Source organism: Lissotriton vulgaris, chromosome 2_1 (assembly GCF_964263255.1).
Source record: "Lissotriton vulgaris chromosome 2_1, aLisVul1.2, whole genome shotgun sequence".
NCBI lineage: Eukaryota > Metazoa > Chordata > Amphibia > Caudata > Salamandridae > Lissotriton > Lissotriton vulgaris.
This window is the reverse complement of record NC_141687.1, coordinates 1,479,771,417-1,479,776,489: the sequence shown is the minus strand read 5'-3', so window position 1 is coordinate 1,479,776,489 and position 5,073 is coordinate 1,479,771,417. Positions and strand designations below refer to the sequence as shown.

At 47.8% G+C, this 5,073-nt stretch overlaps 1 long non-coding RNA gene across 1 annotated transcript; it reads right to left on the bottom strand.

The window, feature by feature from the left end:
• Window positions 1–2,365: 2,365 nt before the first annotated feature.
• Window positions 2,366–4,095, bottom strand: LOC147732796 (uncharacterized). Its single transcript, XR_015308684.1, has 2 exons — window positions 3,178–4,095; window positions 2,366–3,138 (listed from the first exon to the last, which is right to left on the bottom strand). It is a non-coding gene; the product is annotated as an uncharacterized LOC147732796 (long non-coding RNA).
• Window positions 4,096–5,073: the final 978 nt, after the last annotated feature.

Here is a 5,073-nt window from a genome sequence, read left to right as displayed (position 1 = left end):
GAGCGGTCACTGGCTCCAGCAACAACGAAGAAATATGGGTCTCAGTTACGAACATTTAGGAAAGTCATAGAGTCTGTGAAAGCAGAGGCAATGTTGATGGAGGAGCAGGTGGAGGTCTTTGTCGTTTGGGCCAAGGACGCCGGCAAGAGTCATTCATGGGCGTGCGGCCACCTGGCCGCGCTGAGGCATGACACCAGGCGCAACGGGGGCCACAACCCCACTACCTCATTCAAGGTCAGGGCGGCACTGAAGGGGTGGGCTAGGTATGAAGTTAGGATCTCAGGCACCAGGGCACCGATAGATTTCCCATCCTTGCAGGGCATGATAGAGGTTGTGCCACAGGACACTAACTCCACCTTCGAGGCCAGGCTTTTCACCACAGCATTCTGCCTGGCATTCTTCGGGGCTCTCAGGGTGAGTGAGCTTGTCGCCAAATCCAAGGCAGACACAGCAGGGGCGGCTTTGGCCATACAGGATGTTAGTGCGACTGACCAACTGGTACTTCGCATTCGGAGATCCAAGACAGACCAGGCGGGGCGGAGTGCGACAATAGTATTACAACCTTGGGGACCCCAGGTACTGCCCTGTTACCACAGTAAGGGAATACTTGAGAATAAGGCCAGCAAACCCGGGGCTCTTCCTTATACATGCAGATGGGGTGCCCTTGACCAGGTTCCAGCTGGGCCGCATCATGGCCGCCGCCTTGTCCCAGGCCGGTCTCGTAAGATCAGGTAGAAAATTTTCAAGCCACTCTTTAGGAATTGGTGCAGCCACAGCGGCATTCAAGGCGGGTATGGGGCCTGAAGGCATCAAGGGCGTGGGGCATTGGCAATCGAACTGTTTCCAGCATTACATTCGTCCCTGAATATACAAAGTCTATGAAGTGTAACAATGTGTGCTGTGAGTAATTTGTGTAATCAATGTGTGCAGTGTTTTCAAGTGTTTTCAAACAAATTAAACAAGTGTGACAAGATGGCGTCCTCCCCCCTTTCTTATTTCATCAGGTTGGCGGGTTTTGCTGCTTGGACACTCATATGTTGCCAGGTTGGCACAGTGGGCAATACACAAGAATTGGACCCGGGGGTTCGCACCGACGCAGTTTGTATGGATGGGCATCCCTGGGATGAGATGGAGCAGCGCCAGACACAGCCTAGAGCAGCGCCTGGCATTAGGGGGACCCCCACCCAATGTTCTGATTATCTATTTGGGTGACAATGACTTGGTCAACAAGGGGAGGAGATAAGCATGGGCGAATTTTGCGAATCTCGCGTTCGCGAATTTTGCGGATTTGCGAACTCGCAATCCGCAAAATCCGCGAATTCTTGCGAATTTGCGGATTTTTTTTTTTTTTGTGTTCGCAAGGATTTCTGCCAGTTCGCGAGGGTTTCGTACCAGTTCGCAATTGCGAACTTACATTTCGTCGCGCAACGGTCGCAAATTATGTTGTTTCTACGTCTGGTTCATCATCACAGGTTCCCAGCACCCTCTGTTTCACCACTGCAACCCTCTGTTACATCAATGCCACCCTCTGGTTCATCATTACTGTAGATTATGGGGGGGAAAAGCAAGCACACCAGCCCTGCTTCAACTGAGATGAATTAATTTGGGGTTAGTTTATTAATGTGTCACTGTTTTAAAATTCCAGTCTGGCACCTGCTTCCTTATCTGTAATTTTGCTTTCTGTTGCAGTGCATTTTTTTCCCCAGGACCTTCTTTGTGGCCTACTTGTAGCTATTGTATGAGCCTGCTGTGAGGGTCAGAGCAGGGTCATACAATTGTTGCAACTAGCAACTGAATTCTGGAGGGGCCCCAGTCAGGAAGCACTACCGGGAATTGTTACTAATGATGAGTTTGAACTCTTGCCCCTGCCGAGTGCTTTCAGTTTTGAAAAACTCGTTTTTCTGCAATTTCGCGGGGTTCGCGGGGTGCGAACACGCGCGAGATCGGATTCGGAAGCCGCAAATTCGTGCGAATATGCAATTTGTTTTTTTTGCGGCGTGTTAGTTGGCAAGGTTTTGTGCGTTTTTGCGAGCCGCTCGTAGCGCAAGACGCGAAGTTACCCTCGCGGTCGTTCAAGGGCGCAGCCATCTTGTTTGCCTGACGTATTTCCGTTTCCGGGCGCGAAGTGTAATCTCGCAAAGTCCGCGGCTTGCCAGTACAGTCTCGCGCGTGTTCGCAAGGAAAATCTCGCGCGAACTTACCCGCGCGGTCGTGAACGGGCGCGGCCATCTTGTTTCTCATTCATTGCTATGGTTCTGGGCATGGTCTTTGTATCCTCTGTCAATCTCTGCCATCCTTTGCTTGTTTGAAGTTTTTTTGGATCTATTTTACTTATTATCTATCCCTCTATTTTTCTAGCCCTATATTTTTGTGTTTACTGCTACTTTTGGTTAATTTTAAACTACTTTTGTAAACTCTTTTCTTTTCTTCTCTTCCCTATTCTATTTTCTTTATTCCTTTCCGCCCAGACCATGGTGAAGGGAGCCGGGAAGCATCCCGAGAAGGGGAAGGGTCCCGCACCCCGTGTCCGGCTCCCGTGCGGGCGTTTGAGGGGGGAGCTAGTGATGCCACGGGAGATCTTTACCCCGGAGGAGGTGGCCCAACTCATTTTTTATGTTCAGCGCCGCCTCCCCAGGACCATCATGGGAGGCGGCAAGATCAGTGCCGGGTACGGGGCCCGGGAGCGCCGGAAGCGGTGGGAGAAGGTGTGCCAGGCCATTTACCACCACTCTCGGGTCTGGCGCACCTACAACCAGGCCACCCACCGCTGGACGGATGTCCTGACCCGTGAGCGAGATCTGCTCGACCTCCTTGGCCTTGAGATCCCCGGGCTTGGTGAGTAGTAGTAGCTATGTCTTTACTACTATGTTTTCTCCTGCTGTGTTATTATATTGCAAATTTTTGTTTTTTACCAAGAGCAATAATGCTGCTCATTACATTGTAGGTAAATTTTATTTCAAAATCTTCTGTGCATTTCAGGTACACTGCTCTCCTTCTTCTCAGTAGTGTTGCTACTATGCTTATTTGTTTTAGATTTTGTGTTCATTTCATTGGCCTGTGAAATTATGTATGAGTGTAGTTGAAAGAACTGCGTAATGCTACACACTAAGGTTCAGATTTTTAATTACCGGCGCATCCCTGCAAAGTTGCAGGGATGCGCCAGTAATTGTGCGTCACGCCACCATCACCCATGGTGCGCCGTATTTACAATGCGGCGCGCCATGGGCCCAAAACGTCACCAAAGCGTTACGCATCTGTGCCGTAAAGGCGGCGCATTGCTGGAGTTGCGTCGCAACGATGGTGCAGCTCCATCAATGCTCTGGGGTGCCCTATCTCCCCAATGCTGCGTCAAGCCGTACGTCTGCTTCAAGCAGGCGCAGGGTTTGAGTCACGCATCATTGTCCTCAAAGTGACTGATTGAAATCTTGTAGATTTCCCTCAGCCACTTTTAGGATGCGTTCCTGCGCAGGAACGCCCTCCCTTGCGCCGGAACACCCCTATTGGCGCAGGGCTTTACAACGTGATGCATCTCCCAGATGCGTCACGTTGTTAATATACGCCGCACCATTGCGCCTCTTTTGTGCTGTCGCTGCGTCACAAAAGTCACGCAACAATGGAGCAAAAGAGCCGCAAGGGCCTTCTAAATCAGCCCCTACAGACTCAAGTCCAGTCCTTCCTTTGTACACATGGCGATAAGAAGAAATAGTGGTGGTGGATTAATAGTTTGAGTATTTTAATGACTGGTGAATGTAGTAGGAAACTTTAGTGTTGTCGCTGATCTTCAATCACGATGGACTTTGGCTGTCACTTTGCGTGCTGCGGACTGCTGCCTGCCAATCCTAGGCAAACCTTTTTAGTACTTTGTTTAGTGAGTTACATAGGGTAGTTTCCAATTCGACGGTCCGCAAATCAAGCAATACTAAAGTAATGACGTAGTCGACCACATGAGATTGGTCAATAATATATCCCGTGGAGTCGTTCCCTATTTGCTATTTCGCAAAAATATTTTGTTACTTTGTTAGTTCTTTTTTAAATGTTTGATTTGGTTGAGAAATATCATCCATGTTTTCTGTTTTTCTTTCTTTCATGTTGTACATCAGCTTCCCCCAGGGGCAAGAGGAGGACACAGGAGGAGGAGGAGGAGGGTGCTGTTGTCGATGCAGGCCAGGACCGGGCAGTCGAGGGCTCCTTTGCTGGCCCCAGTAAGTTTTAATTTTAATATAGAGTACTTATTTTTTCCTAGCGTTCCTCATTCGATTTTTTCTAAATCGTCTTTGATCTTCTTGTAGACAGGATCTAAATTCTTATCCTGCCTCGACTATGACTCCGTGTGGTATTACTAGATTATTCTTATTAGTCTGTCTGTGTAGCTAACTAAGATTGCACATTTGGCATTTCCATTGGACTCCCATTCTAGTCAGCAATAGCTCTATGCACTGAGTGTAGTCCTCTGGGATTGTCCATAATGTCTTTTCAAGTATTCTAAATGTTTATGCTTTGACCATTGCCAACAATAAAAAGGTGAATGACCACCACCAAGAAATAATAAGATACTACTTTACTTTTGGTTTGGATAGGAGGACAATCCAAACTACTACTGTTGCAGGGACAAATCTGCACAAACAGAACTATGGACACTAAATAATGCATCGCTTAGCTTATCAATTATAATAGGTGCTGTAACTGTTAGACTTTCCACATACCTCAGTGATAACAGACTTTGTAGTTGAACCCCCAATCTCCTTACTGACTAGATAGTGTGGCAGAGTCATTTAGCTCCCAAAGTCACCGATGGCAGAGGCACGGACTCATGCTTGCAAAAATTCGAAAACCTTTAGCTCATCCACTCTAGTCTGGAGGACCAAAAACCACAGAGTCTATTTAAGTTTAAAAGCTTTATTAAAAGTAAACACATTTATTAAATTCAAGTTTGTCATAAAAGTGAACGTGTAACTGAAAATGGAAAAGTGCTTAGTGCTGACGATTAATTGGACACATTTCTTGTGGTCGAGCCGAGCTCTCACCTGGTTTGAACTTGATCCTGCTCGTGTTCTTAGAAGTCAAGGTTCTGTC